This window comes from Coregonus clupeaformis, chromosome 2 (assembly GCF_020615455.1).
Source record: "Coregonus clupeaformis isolate EN_2021a chromosome 2, ASM2061545v1, whole genome shotgun sequence".
Classification (NCBI taxonomy): Eukaryota; Metazoa; Chordata; class Actinopteri; order Salmoniformes; family Salmonidae; genus Coregonus; species Coregonus clupeaformis.
The window spans coordinates 27,856,457-27,872,460 of record NC_059193.1 but is presented as its reverse complement, the minus strand read 5'-3'; the positions used below and the strand labels follow the sequence as shown (position 1 = coordinate 27,872,460).

General features: G+C 48.4%; 1 protein-coding gene across 21 annotated transcripts in view; it reads right to left on the bottom strand.

Moving 5' to 3' along the window:
* The window catches only part of LOC121532773 (protocadherin alpha-C2-like), a 196,497-nt gene that overhangs the window by 35,461 nt on the left and 145,032 nt on the right, over positions 1–16,004 (bottom strand). The gene's annotated exons all lie outside the window — the stretch shown is intronic.

Sequence of the window (16,004 nt, the reverse complement as noted above, 5' to 3'; positions counted from 1 at the left end):
TCTGTCCTCAATGGAATCAACAGGGCAATGCAAATCAAGTTAGGCTGTGCATTAAAAGATGGAGTTAACCAACAGAGACAATAGAACGAGAAAAACAACACAAAACGAAAAAAAAATTAAGCTGTATGTTTGCTGACTACGAAGGCGTTATAGGTTATTCAATGCCTTTTCCACTCTCCTCTATTTAGGTTCAGCAGCTCTCAAAACAAAGCGAACTGTGTCCAGCGCTCTATCGCTGTCCCACGAGCCCTAGTACTGAAATATTGCTGCTCGCGCCCTCCTCTCACTTATTGCCCTGAGAGTGACAGCTGGGTTGATCGTATATTAAGACTACAGGGGTACTTGACTGCCGCTTCAGTTTCACATCATATTACTCGCAGTACACATGATCACCCCCTTTAGGCCTATATGTTATCATATGAAACATGTTAACTCGGGGTGAGCAAGCGAAACGAACCAGGTCACCAACAAGATGCTCGAGACTTGCCCCCTCGCCACATCTGTCAAAACAAACTAGCGTGCCCTCTCCTGTCAGACCCAAATTGCTGGAATAATACAAAGCTCGTGCACGCTGAAGAAGCGGAAAGCACGAAGAATTTAGACTCATGTAGTTCTCCATTTCCTTTCGAAAGTCTCACTTTCAGCAAACATCTAAGCTATAGCTCAATACAATTAAGCAAATTAAATATTCCACCTGGTGTAAAAGACCAACATAATTATCTAAAAACAATTAGGGCTAACTGTTTATCTTGCACTCATGAATCCATGAGTGCTGGGAAGGCTTTTACACACACGTAACTCCTGACAGTTTCAGAGATTGCTTTGGGGGCAGTTCACACCAAGCAATGGTAATGTAATAGTCTGGCAGACATTAATAGACACACACTGCCCTGGCTCCTGGCACCTTGATATACTTTCATTGATCCATTAAAAAGTGGACCTCAGCTTTATAGACGATCGTGACGTGTATTCATTTCTTGAAAATCCTGCACCACCAACCCTTCTGATTTGGCTCTCACACTGGACACAGACTGTCTGGCTATATTAAATACATTTCAAAAGTACCATTTAATTGCACAACCAACGTATGTTCATCAAATGTTGTAGTGGGGTTAAGCTGGTTTCTCATTTAAATTCGACTCAATATCTCAAACATCTGCCCATGGGGTCGAGATGGCTCACTGCGCATGTCTGGCCGCATTTGGTCGGATAGTGGCGTTAAATGCCCAAATCATCCTGCTCAGACTTTCCTCCTAATTAGTACAATCTGAACCCATGTACCCCTATTAGAATCCAATTTAAATCGGATTCAATTCAATTAAGAGGGGCCTATAGTCCTATCGCGATCAGTACGACAAAGTGAGGGGGAGGATCTTTCGACACGAATTTCATTTCTACACCAGTGGCAACGGTTCATACTGAATTGAATCGTGGCTCTCGTCTCATCTCCGAGTCCTTTACCTCTGGAAAAGCTCAATAGTTGGATAACACTCAGACAGCCAGTTTGCTAGACAATCGGCTTTCACGCCATTCAAATTGATTGAGTCATACAGTGAGTGCAGTGCCATTCAAAGGAACACTAGGAAGGACATTGTGACCTAAAAGGTGATGTCATTGAATGCTGGTCTCATCATAAGGATTTGTTCAATGACAAAGGAGCCTGTCTGGGGAACTATTAGCATAACCTGGAGCCCAATTATTGTAAAAAATGATTTTAAAAATTACAACATTGGCTTAGATAGACTGCCATTGGTCATTCATTGGTGTGTATATATATATATATCTCTGAATAAGTCACACATGCAGGTTAGTAAGTATAGCCTGAGTGGTATATCTGTATGGTAGACTGAGAATGAAGTTGTTGTGCTGTGTTTATTTGTGATGTGGCCTCAGAGAGCCCCAGTGCCCGTCTGATTCACCCGGCCACCGGGCCACGCTACGCGCCCACACAACCCTTCCCTCTCCCAGTGCAGCTCCAGCTCTCATCCGCCGACCCCTCTGCCCACGGCAGTGAAAGGCGCTGGCAGCCTGCGAGACGGCCGCTCAGCGGTGACTCACACCGCTGCTAGGAGTGTATGGATAGATAGCTGAGAGACTCTTCTTCACACTCCAAAGCCAGACTGAGGGGGTGGCGAACTGGGGAGCTGGAGAGATGCAACGGAAGAGAACAGAGATGGAGTTGGAACGGAACTTCCGTTAGGTTCGATGGGCCTCTAGGGAACTTTGTCTTTGGGCTGAGATGGACGTTTTATTTTTAAATAGTTAAACATCAGCTGTCCTTTATTTATTTATAACCCCAATTTAACTCAGCGGTAGAGATGAAACAGCGTGGGTCTCGTGTCAGTCAGTTATCGTGAGTCTCAAAGGCATGCGAGCAGCAGCGCTCCTGACATTTAGCAGATTCTCCCGGTGGTGCGCGCAAGCTTTGTGTTTAAGGCAATTTGAGACAGAGATGAAAATAGGAGACTGTTATCTCGTCAATTACACACGCCGTCGGATTTACACCTGTCCTTTTACACCTCGCTCCGTTGTCTGCCTCTCTCTCTCGTTTTCTGCTCCTCTCTCTCTGTCTATCTATTGAGCTGTACACGGGCAGGTAACTGATCTCTCTTTCTCTGTACCTGTTAAAGTCCCGCCCATCTGTTCCGCCATTAATTGCGCGCCACAGAGCTGTGGATTATTTTATTTTCACTCAAGGGGCTCGAGATTAAGTTATCTCAATTCCTTCCCGGAAGACTAGCATACATCTGTATCGCCAGAACAAACAAGTCCTAATATTCTTAAATGGCTCCCACTCTCTGTCTCCCTCTGTCCCATCTTTCTCTCCTCACCTACTCTTACTCTTACCCTTCCCCACTCTCACCACCCCTCTCCCCCCCCCCCTCTATCTCCCCTCACACTCCCCCCTCAGAGCCTCTATCCCCCCTCTCTCCTGTCTCACCTCTCCTTCCCCCCACTCCCCCCTCTCTCCTGTCTCACCTCTCCTTCCCCCTTCCACTCCCTCTCTCCTCTACCCCCTCTCTGTGACAAACTGCTGCTCCAGCTGGGCGAGCTGTGGCCGAGGGGCACCGGAACGTCTGAAGTGGAAACACAGGAGCTAATGTCTCTGCTGCTGCCTCTGCCTCTACACGACACTATCCTGTCTTCTCAAAAAATAAATAAAAAAAAACACCCCAGAGAGAGATAGGGACCAGGAAGAGAGAGGGGGAGGGGAGAGCCAAGGAACAGAGGAGCGGGAGGACAGAGAAGGGAGAGAGACTAACAGGCGAGCATGAGAGCAGATAAAGGGAGAACTCTGAGTCAGCGCCATATCCTATGTTTTTGGAAATAGAGGAGCCTTTTTGAAAGGAGGAATATTAACGACCCTCTCACTATCCATTATGCAAGATGGCGGACATATTAATAAAACGCTCTCCAGTAACCCTCTCTATTAATACAATGTAATCGTCCCTGTTTAAAAGCCATCCTTTCACTCCCTAAGCGTCTGTTATGCCATGTGGAAGATCGCCGTTTGTGGGTCAGTTTTTCCACACTCGACTGGGACCGGGACTGACTGGGCTTGGGGAAGAGTCTGAATGAGTGTCTGGGCTGGAGCAGCTCTCCCTCTCTCTGAGCGTGTCTCTTTGTTATCGTCAGCTGCTGTCTTGTCTGGTGCGCTCAGGGCAATTAGTGATGACCTCATGCATGTCCCGCCTCATCCTCGCCACACTAGACGGAGTCAGAGCTCTGAGTCGCCTACTGTTCATCATGCAGACACACAGACAACATGGTTATTACACCGTGCTTTTTAAACTACAACGTTAATACATTGTGTTTAGGCCACCCAGTGAGACATATTACTTTTACATGACTATTGATGCCATATGACGCAGCTAAAATAGGGCACAACATACAACATGGCCAACTGGCCTTCTAGGACTTTTGCTTTTAGAAAATACATTTAAAAAATAACGAAAAACGAAATATCTTTCTATCTTTCATTATTTTACACATGGAAATGCCTGCAGGCTGTTGTGTAGGAAGACAGTAATCACAGCGTCTGTGTTGCCAGGGGAAAAGGCCAGAGCGATAAAGAATCTGCATCGACAGACAGAAAATGACATACAAAATCAATTTCCTCAGAGAGAATGATTTAGTTTGACCTACAAGAGTTAAGCAGGAGAGCCTGACAACCCACGAAATAAATATAATAAAATTGCTGATAATCTAGCTACAATATCACAATTTTATATCAACATCTTATTTTCAGAATATCCACACCATCAAGGAGAGTTAAAAAACAACATTTTAGCATTCCAGTGCATAAGCATTCAACCAAATCACATATTGGGAAAAGAGTTCTATAAAACATTTGCTCAAATGTATTTACTTTTTTTTACACATATTTAACCCCTTTTTGGGGGTAAGCACACAACTACGTTACATGGGCTTTAAAGCGTTACATGGGCTTGCTCCTACCTATCTTTCCGAGTTGGTCCTGCCGTACATACCAATACGTACGCTACGGTCACAAGACGCAGGCCTCCTAATTGTCCCTAGAATTTCTAAGCAAACAGCGGGAGGCAGGGCTTTCTCCTATAGATCTCCATTTTTATGGAACAGTTTGCCTACCCATGTGAGAGACGCAGACTCGGTCTCAACCTTTAAGTCTTTACTGAAGACTTATCTCTTCAGTAGGTCATATGATTGAGTGTAGTCTGGCCCAGGAGTGTGAAGGTGAACGGAAAGGCTCTGGAGCAACGAACAGCCCTTGCTGTCTCTGCCAGGCCGGTTCCCCTCTCTCCACTGGGGTTCTCTGCCTCTAACCCTGTTACAGGGGCTGAGTCACTGGCTTGCTGGTGCTCTTTCATGCCGTCCCTGGGAGGGGTGCGTCACTTGAGTGGGTTGAGTTACTGACGTGATCTTCCTGTCTGGGTTGGCGCCCCCCTTGGTTTGTGCTGTGGTGGAGACCTCTGTGGGCTATACTCGGCCTTGTCTCAGGATTGTAAGTTGGTGGTTGAGGATATCCCTCTGGTGGTGCGGGGGGCTGTGCTTTGGCAGAGTGGGTGGGGTTATATCCTTCCTGTTTGGCCCTGTCCGGGGTTTCTTCGGATGGGGCCACAGTGTCTCCGGACCGCTCCTGTCTCAGCCTCCAGTATTTATGCTGCAGTAGTTTATGTGTCGGGGGGCTGGGGTTAGTTGGTTATACCTGGAGTACTTCTCCTGTTTTATCCAGTGTCCTGTGTGAATTTAAGTATGCTCTCTCTAATTCTCTCGTTCTCTCTTTCTCTCTGAGAACCTGAGCCCTAGGACCATACGTCAGGACTACCGGGCATGCTGACACCTTGCTGTCCCCAGTCCGCCTGGCCTTGCTGCTATTCCAGTTTCAACTGTTCTGCCTGCGGTTACGAAACCCCTACCTGTCCCAGACCTGCTGTTTTCAACTCTTAATGATCGGCTATGAAAAGCCAACTGAGAGACCTGAGCCCTAGGACCATACGTCGGGACTACCGGCCGTGGTGACTCCTTGCTGTCCCCAGTCCGCCTGGCCTTGCTGCTATTCCAGTTTCAACTGTTCTGCCTGCGGTTATGGAACCCCTACCTGTCCCAGACCTGCTGTTTTCAACTCTTAATGATCGGCTATGAAAAGCCAACTGAGATTTATTCCTGATTATTATTTGACCATGCTTGTCACTTATGAACATTTTTGAACATCTTGGCATGGTTCTGTTATAATCTCCACCCGGCACAGCCAGAAGAGGACTGGCCACCCCTCATAGCCTGGTTCCTCTCTAGGTTTCTTCCTAGGTTTTGACCTTTCTAGGGAGTTTTTCCTAGCCACCGTGCTTCTACACCTGCATTACTAGCTGTTTGGGGTTTTAGGCTGGGTTTCTGTACAGCACTTTGAGATATTAGCTGATGTAAGAAGGGCTATATAAAATAAAATTGATTGATTGATTGATACCTTCATACTTTCATTCATTTTCTTTTTACCAGTACAGTTACCTTCAGACGAGTTCTGTGACATTTGTGGGGGCTGTAGAGCAAAACGGAGAACACCATAGTGTTAGTGAGAATATCCCCGTTCCACAGTGGGGTCCATTAGTTTGTAGCCCAAACGGCTCGGAATCCGTCAGAGGAAGGCCCTAAAAATTGCCAAAGACTCCAGCAACCCTAGTCATACTGTTCTCTCTGCTACCGCACGGTAAGTGGTACCGAAGCGTCAAGTCTAGGTCCAAAAGGCTTCTTAACAGCTTCTACACCCAAGCCATAAGACTGATGAACAGCTAATCAAATGACTACCCGGACTATTTGCATTGATCCCCCCACCTTTTTTACGCTGCTGCTACTCGCTGTTTATTATCTATGCACAGTCACTTTACATTTACCCCTACCTACATGTACACATTATGTAACGATCCCGGCTGTCTGAGTCGGGTCCTGTCTGGTGACTAGTGTTCCGGTTCGTAATCTCCAGTTTCCCGAGGGTTCGGGAACGCTCCGGGGAGCGCTCTTGTTTTCCGCACCTGCATCCCATCAGCAATCTGCACACCTGGTCCTGATCATTACCCTTCTTAGGCTCTGGCCTAACATCCAGTTCCTGCCGGATCGTTAGCTATGAACAGTATGTTTGTCAGCGTATCAGCCTCTGAACCATTAGTGTTAGTTTTGTTGTTTTGCACCTTGTGACTTGCTGTGTACTGACCTCCGTTTTTGTTCTGTCTGCAGTCTTTCACCCGGAACCTTCACCCAACCTCTGCCTGATGGTCGGCGGCTGCCGAGCCAGTACCGGACCAACCACTGCACCCTCAACAACCCATCCACGCCACCCGCTCTGTTCCCTGGATTATTCAGCCTCACTCGGAATCTATTAAATAAACACTCACCTTTCTCTCTACGTACCTTGTCCTGGTCTGCTTCTGGGTTCTGGCATAGTAAACCGTGACAGAACGATCCGGCCAGTATGAACCCAGCGGACCTGGACTCTGTTCGCCATGCTATTACCCATCAGGAGAAGATGTTGGGCCATCATAGCACGGTACTACAGGAGATCGCGTTGTCAGTTCGGAACCTTTCTACCGGTCTGACGGAGGTCCAGAACCAACGTAAGTGTCCGGTGGAGGATCCACTACCGGTTTCACCCATCTCGCCTGCCGCTTCTGAAGCGGTGTCCATCCGTGAGCCCAAGGTTCCGACGCCGGATAAATATGAGGGGGAGCTGGGAAGATGCCGTTCCTTCCTTATGCAGTGTGGATTAGTGTTCGATCTACAGCCCTACTCTTATGCCACAGACAAGGCTAGGATAGCCTTTGTGATTGAGTTGCTGCGTGGTCGAGCGCTGGAGTGGGCTTCAGCCGTTTGGGAACGACAGGATCCCTGCATGGCTTCATACCAGGGGTTCACGGCCGAGATGAGGAAGCTCTTCGACCATTCCGTCCGAGGGAGGGACGCAGCTAGGCGCCTGTTTTCGCTTCGCCAAGGAACTCGCAGCGTGGCCGACTTCGTGATCGAGTTCAAGACGTTGGCTGTGGAGAGTGGGTGGAACGAGAGTCTCTGCAAGCGGCCTTTTACCAGGGTCTGTCGGAGCAGCTCAAGGATGAGTTGATCTCCTATCCGGAGCCTAGTGACCTGGACAGCTTGGTAGCCTTGTCTATTCGGGTGGATAATCGTGTCCGAGAGCCGAAGGAGGGAGAAGCAATGGGGTCCGTCCAATCGATCAGCTTCTCAGTTCCCAGTCGGGTCGGGTGGTGGACCAGAACACGTCGATCATTCTCCACCACAATGGATTAGTGGAGAGGTCCTCTCCCGATTCTGAACCCATGCAAGTGGGGCGGCACGGGTTAACCAAGGAGGAGCGTCAACATAGACGTAAGACCAACTGCTGCCTCTACTGTGGTAGCTCGGGACATTACATCTCCACTTGTTCCCGGCGGTCGTCAAACTGCCCGGCTCGCTAAAGTTGGGAGGACTTTTAGCGAGCCAGTTTCAACCTCTCAGTACCTCTGTCAGACCCCGTTTCCCGGCTACCCTTGTGAACAGGAATCAGAGCTTAGCGCTTAACGCTTTTATCGATTCAGGTGCCGATGGAAGCTTTCTTGATGCCGAGTTGGTGGAACAGCTGGGGCTTTCCAAGGAGCAATTGCCGGAAGCCATTGAAGCGACCACTCTGAACGGCAGTAGTCTGGCACGTATCACGATGAGGACTGAACCGGTTAAGATGCGGTTGTCGGGGAATCATTCTGAGATGATTTCATTCTTCATTCTGCCGTCTTCCCATGTTCCTCTGGTCCTTGGATACCCCTGGCTGAAGGAACACAATCCCACGTTCGATTGGGTGACGGGCAAGGTAACGAGTTGGAGCCTTGATTGTCATGCTAACTGTCTCAAGACTGCCTGCCCCCATTCGGTTCCCAGTCAGGTGATTGAGGCTAAACCCCCAGATTTGTCCCTTGTTCCCGAGACATATCACGATTTGGGGGAAGTTTTCAGTAAGCAGAAGGCTCTGTCACTCCCTCCCCACCGACCATATGATTGTGCCATCAACCTGGTCCCTGGAGCTGTCTACCCCAAGGGAAGGTTATACAGTATCTCCCGACCTGAACGTGAGGCGCTGGAGACCTACATCAAGGAGTCCCTAGCTGCTGGTCTCGTTCGTCCTCGTCATCACCCCTGGGGGCAGGATTCTTCTTTGTGGGTAAGAAGGATGGCTCTCTTCGACCGTGTATTGATTATCGGGGGTTGAATGACATCACGGTCAAGAACAAGTATCCCCTGCCCTTGATGAGTTCTGCCTTCGACTCCTTACAGGGTGCTACGGTGTTCACCAAGCTAGACCTACGCAATGCGTATCACCTGGTCCGGATCAGAGAGGGGGACGAGTGGTTGACGGGTTTCAATACACCGATGGGTCACTCGAGTATCAGGTGATGCCGTTTTGACTGACCAATGCTCCAGCGGTATTCCAGAGTATGGTGAACGACGTCCTGAGAGATATGATCGGTCTCTTTGTGTTTGTTTACCTGGATGACATTCTGATCTTCTCGAAGGAACCTTCCGACCACGTCCAGCATGTCCGGCAGGTTCTGCAGCGATTGTTGGAGAATCGCCTGTTCGTGAAGGCCGAGAAGTGCGAGTTTCACGCCCACACGACATCCTTTCTCGGGTACATCATCTCCAGGGGAGAGATTAGGATGGACCAGGAGAAGGTTAGAGCGGTTCTGGAATGGGCCCAGCCCGGTACGAGATTGCAGCTCCAGAGATTTTTGGGGTTTGCGAATTTCTACCGCAGATTCATCCGGGATTACAGCCGTGTGGCCGCTCCGTTAACTGCCTTGACTTCCAGTATCAGGACCTTCAAGTGGAATCCGGAGGCGGATCGAGCGTTTCTGGATTTGAAGAGGCGATTCACCAACGCACCGATTCTCTCTCAACCGGACACGGCCCGTCAGTTCGTCGTTGAAGTGGACGCGTCTGATGTGGGAGTTGGCGCCATCCTGTCGCAGCGATGCTCCACGGACAGTAAACTCCATCCCTGCGCCTACTACTCTCGCCGCCTTTCGCCTGCGGAGAGGAATTACGATGTGGGTAACCGGGAGCTTCTCGCGGTGAAACTTGCCTTGGAGGAGTGGCGCCACTGGTTGGAGGGGGGCGGAGCAACCGTTTATTGTCTGGACTGACCACAAGAATCTTGCTTACGTGCAATCGGCTAAACGTCTCAACTCCCGTCAGGCCAGGTGGGCGTTGTTTTTCGGACGATTCAAGTTTGCCCTGACGTTCCGACCTGGATCTAAGAACGGCAAGGCGGACGCCTTGTCCCGGATGTTCTCCAAGACGGAGGAGAGTGGGTCCAAGACCGAGACAATCCTCCCCCGGAACTGCGTCGTGGGAGCAGTTATGTGGAAGATTGAGGAGGAGGTGCTGGCGGCCCTTCGGACTCAGCCCGGTCCCGGTAACGGTCCACCCGGGTCGGTTGTTTGTGCCTGAGTCGGTTCGTCCTGCTGTCCTCAAATGGTCCCACGCCAGCAAGATGGCTTGTCACCCTGGCGTGGCTCGGACAATGGCGTTTCTTCGCAGACGTTTTTGGTGGCCTGCCATGGCCGAGGATACTCGGGGTTTTGTTGCTGCCTGTCCAGTGTGTGCACAGAATAAGAGTACCAATCGGCCCAGCTCTGGACTACTTCACCCCCTTCCTATTCCCCGGCGACCATGGTCGCATCTGGCCCTGGACTTCGTCACTGGGTTGCCCGCTTCTGAGGGGAACACGGTCGTTCTGACTATCGTGGACAGATTCAGCAAGTTCGCCCACTTTGTGCCTATTGCCAAGCTTCCCTCTGCCTCGGAGACGTCCGAGATCCTGGTTAGGGAGGTTTTCAGGGTCCACGGTTTGCCCAGTGATATCGTTTCCCGACCGTGGCCCTCAGTTTACCTCTGCTGTCTGGAAGTCCTTCTGTTTGGCCATTGGAGCTACAGTCAGTCTCACATCTGGTTTTCACCCCCAATCCAATGGTCAGGCGGAGAGAGCCAACCAGAAGATGGAATCCACGCTACGCTGTCTGGTCTCTTCCAACCCCACCTCCTGGGTCTCTCAGTTGCCTTGGGTTGAGTATGCCCACAATACTCTTCCTACATCTGCCACTGGGATGTCTCCCTTCCAGTGCCTGTATGGCTACCAACCTCCCCTGTTTCCTTCTCAGGAGAAGGAGCTCTCAGTGCCTTCTGTTCAGGCCCATATTCGTCGTTGCCACCGGACCTGGCATCGGGCCAGAAGGGCACTCCTTAGAGTTTCGGACCGGTATCAGCTCCAGGCGAATCGTCGCCGGATCCCCGCTCCCACCTATACCATCGGAGATAGGGTTTGGTTGGCCACACGGGATCTTCCGTTACGGACTGAGTCTAGGAAGTTGTTACCGAAGTTCATTGGTCCGTTTGTGGTGGAGAAGGTGATCAATCCAGTGGCAGTTCGACTCAAACTACCGAGGACGCTCAGAGTCCATCCCACCTTTCAGGTCTCCTGCCTCAAGCCTGTCTTCCTCAGTCCTCTGTTGCCTCCTCCGCCTCCTCCTCCTCCTCCTCGGATGATCGGAGGTGGTCCTGCCTACACGGTGCGTCGCATCATGGATTCCAGACGGCGGGGCCGGGGTTTCCAGTATCTCGTGGACTGGGAGGGGTATGGCCCTGAAGAGAGGAGTTGGATTCCGCGGCGACAGGTCCTAGATGCGGACCTCATCAGTGACTTCTACCGCCTCCATCCTGGCGCTCCGGGAGTCCGCCCGGTGGCGTTTGGTCGGAGGGGGGGTACTGTAACGATCCCGGCTGTCTGAGTCGGGTCCTGTCTGGTGACTAGTGTTCCGGTTCGTAATCTCCAGTTTCCCGAGGGTTCGGGAACGCTCCGGGGAGCGCTCTTGTTTTCCGCACCTGCATCCCATCAGCAATCTGCACACCTGGTCCTGATCATTACCCTTCTTAGGCTCTGGCCTAACATCCAGTTCCTGCCGGATCGTTAGCTATGAACAGTATGTTTGTCAGCGTATCAGCCTCTGAACCATTAGTGTTAGTTTTGTTGTTTTGCACCTTGTGACTTGCTGTGTACTGACCTCCGTTTTTGTTCTGTCTGCAGTCTTTCACCCGGAACCTTCACCCAACCTCTGCCTGATGGTCGGCGGCTGCCGAGCCAGTACCGGACCAACCACTGCACCCTCAACAACCCATCCACGCCACCCGCTCTGTTCCCTGGATTATTCAGCCTCACTCGGAATCTATTAAATAAACACTCACCTTTCTCTCTACGTACCTTGTCCTGGTCTGCTTCTGGGTTCTGGCATAGTAAACCGTGACACATTACCTCAATTACCTCGACTAACCTGTACCCCCGCACATTGACTCGGTACCGGTACCCCCTGTATATAGCCTCGTTATTGTGATTTTATTGTTACTCTTTTATTTTGTACATTAGTTTATTCAGTAAATATTTTCTTAACTCTTATTTTTCTTAAAACTGCATTGTTGGTTAAGTAAGTAAGCATTTCACGGTAAGGTCTACACCTGTTGTATTCGGCACATGTGACAAATATAATTTGATTTGATTTGATGCTACCAAACAGAAGTTGGCACATCAACTGTACCGATTTCAGACGAGTCTCCTGACACTTGTTTGTAGGTCAAACTGTTCGGATGCTACAGACGTTTACGTGAGAAGACCGATTTTCGGAATGCCTCATGGTCTGACAAACATCGCTCTAGTTCTGCCACCTTTCACCGCAGATGCGGGAGTGCGACTGGCGGATGTGGTGGATTGAGACTCATCCAATGCAAAAAAACATATCTCTAGCTTAAACTGACAGATTTTGATGGGGATTTTTTGGTTGTGTAACTTAGATTGACTCACCGGTGCGTCAATTGACTCTAGTGGATTAATTGATAGGTACAATATCTGCCATGTTGTGTAGAACAGGAGGGAGAGAGATGTTTTTCAGGAACTAAGCGTATTAGAATCTGTGCCACAGAGAGCGAGAGAAAATCAAAGGGGCGGTGGTGTTCTGTCTCAGTGCCAAGAGCACTGCAGCTTGCAGCCAGGACAGGATGGGAGAGAGAGAGAGAGAGAGAGAGAGAGAGAGAGAGAGAGAGCGAGAGAGAGAGAGAGAGAGAGAGAGAGAGAGAGAGAGAGAGAGAGAGAGAGAGAGAGTGAGAGAGAGAGAGAGAGACAGTAGTACTGGGACCTCTATTGGTTTAAGAGGGTACTGCAGGGACAGTGGACTCAGCATGGTCTCCATCTACTGACCGCCATCACTAAGCTATGTCAGTACTGAAACCTGATTGCAAGCTGCTGAGTGTGCTTGTGTGCCTGTGTGTGAGTGTGTGTGTGCCTGTGTGTTTGTGTGTGTGTGTGTGTGTGTGTGTGTGTGTGTGTGTGTGTGTGTGTGTGTGTGTGTCCCAAGCCGCAGAACCCCTCCTTTCCTCTCCTCCGGTGTCTGGCGGTGTGATTGTGAAGGGCAGATTCAGGCCCCCTCCAGAGGAGAGAGATGGAAGCAAAACATGCTGATGATAGAATCTGTTTCCAAGGACAACACCCTCACTCTGCAAGAGAGTATGTCTCTACCACAAGGCATTACTAATCAAACAAGCCAGATCTCGCAGATTCATCACAACACTATGAGGTAAACATTTCAACCCATAAGCACAAAACCAGACCTAACTATCAGATATCATACAGTCCTTCCGAAAGTATTCATACCCCTTGAATTTTCCACATTTTGTTGTGTTACAGTCTGAATTTTAAAATGATTAAATTGAGATTTTATGTCACAAATTAATTTAAAAATAAAAGCTGAAATATCACGTGTCAATAAGTATTAATCCCCTTTGTTATGGCAAGCCTAAATAAATTCAGGAGTAAAAATTGAGGCAGGTCAGTATTCAACATTAGACGATGACGGGGAAACTGGCCACTAGGGGCAACAGTGAGCACTGTTACCTTCAAGTAGGCTTTGGTTTTGCTAGGGCGTTGTGGACAGGGATGGCGGGTGGGTGGGATAGGAGTGAGCATCTGCCTCTGTTTTTTATATATATTTTATAAGCCTATCCCAAACCTTAACCGTAACCTTAAACATTTCTGAGTTAATGTCTATCCAGAATCAAATCGGATAGTAAAAATGCAGTGTTGTTATCGTCGCTGTGAAATACAGAGACGAGTATGAGCTCCAGATGTTGTAGGTCAGGAATGTCTGGGGCGCTAAATCAAATTCATATTTCTGTTGCAACGTTTTACGACGCTCGCAAGACTTAACCTTGGAACGATACAGAGAAGTAACCAATCACTTAGATGTTTGACATTTGGAACAACTTTAGAAATTTGACACTTGAGAAACATGGATGAACGTCTAGTTCTGACGTGAGACTGTGAGAGCTTGTTGTAAAAAATTGCTTAACATGTCCCATAATAAGTTCCATGGACTCACTCTGTGTGCAATAACATCTCTGTACCCCACACATACAATTATCTGTAAGGTCCCTTAGTCGAGCAGTGAATTTCAAACACAGATTCAACCACAAAGACCAGGGAGGTTTTCCAATGCCTCGGAAAGAAGGGCACATATTGGTAGATGGGTATATTTTTAAAAAGCAGACATTAAATATCCCTTTGAGCATGGTGAAGTTATTAATTACACCTTGGATGGTGTATCAATACACCCAGTCACTACAAAGATACAGGCGTCCTTCCTAACTCAATTGCCGGAGAGGAGGGAAACCACTCAGGGATTTCACCATGAGACCAATGGTGACTTTAAAACAGTTACAGAGTTTAATGGCTGTGATAGAAGAAAACTGAGGATGGGATCAACAATATTGTAGTTACTCCACAATACTAACCGAAATGACAGAGTGAAAAGAAGGAAGCCCGTACAGAATAAAAATATTCCAAAACATGTATCCTGTTTGCAACAAGGCACTAAAGTAAAACAGGAAAAAAATGTGGCAAATAAATTAACTTTATGTCCTGAATACAAAGTGTTATGTTTGGGGTAAATCCAATACATCACTGAGTAGCACTCTTCATATTTTCAAGCATGGTGGTGGCTGCATCATGTTATGGGCATGCTTGCCATAGGCAAGAACTAGGGAGTTTTTTAAGATGAAAATAAATGGAAAAGAGCTAAGCACAGGTAAAAGCCAAGAGGGAAACCTGGTTCAGTCTGCTTTCCAACAGACACTGGGAGACAAATTCACCTTTCAGCAGGACAATAACCTAAAATACAAGGCCAAATATACACAGGAGTTGCTTACAAAGACAACATTGAATGTTCCTGAGTGGCCTAGTTACAGTTTTGACTTAAATCGGCTTGAAAATCTATGGAAAATATTGAAAATGGCTGTCTAGCAATGATCAACAACCAACTTGATAGAGCTTGAATAATTTTAAAAAGAATAATGTGCAAATATTGTACAATCCAGGTGTGCAAAGCTCTTAGAGACTTACCCCGAAAGAGTCACAGCTGTAATCGCGGCCAAAGGTGCTTCTACACTGAACAAAAATATGAGCGTGACATGAAAAAGTGTTGGTCCCATGTTTCATGAGCTGAAATAAAAGATCCCAACAAATGTTGTGCACACATTTGTTTAGATCCCTGTTAGTGAGCATTTCTCCTTTGCCAAGATAATCCATCCACCTGACAGGTGTGGCATATCAAGAAGCTGATTAAACTTGTGCTGGGGTCAATAAAAGGCTACTCTAAAATGTGCAGTTTTGTCACACAACACAATTCCACAGATGTCTCAAGTTTTGAGGGAGTGTGCAATTGGCATGCTGACTGCAGGAATGTCCACCAGAGCTGTTGCCAGATAATTGAATGTTCATTTCTCTTCCATAACGTCATTTTAGAGAATTTGGCAGTACGTCCAACCGGCCTCACAACTGCAGATCATGTGTATGGTGTCGTGTGGACAAGCGGTTTGCTGATGTCAACGTTGTGAACAGAGTGCCCCATGGTGGCCGTGGGGTTATGGTATGGGCAGGCATAAGCTACAACACCATTATATTTTATCAATGGCAATTTAAATGCACAGAGACACCCTGACGAGATCCTGAGGCCCATTGTTGTGCCATTCACCTGCTGCCATCACCTCATGTTTCAGCATGATAATGCATGGCCCCATGTCGCAAGGATCTGTACACAATTCCTGGAAGCTGAAAATGTCCCAGTTCTTACATGACCTGCATACTCACCAGACATGTCACCCATTGACCATGTTTGGGATGCTCTGGATCGATGTGTATGAAAGCGTGTTCCAGTTCCCGCCAATATCCAGCAACTTCGCACAGCCATTGAAGAGGAGTGGGACAACAATCCACAGGCCATAATCAACAGCCTGATCAACTCTATGCGAAGGAGATGTGTCGCGCTGCATGAGGCAAATGGTGGACACACCAGATACCGACTGGTTTTCTGATCCATACCCCTACCTTTTTTTTATGGTATCTGTGACCAACAATGAATACAGTGCCTGGCAAAAGTATTCATCCCCCTTGG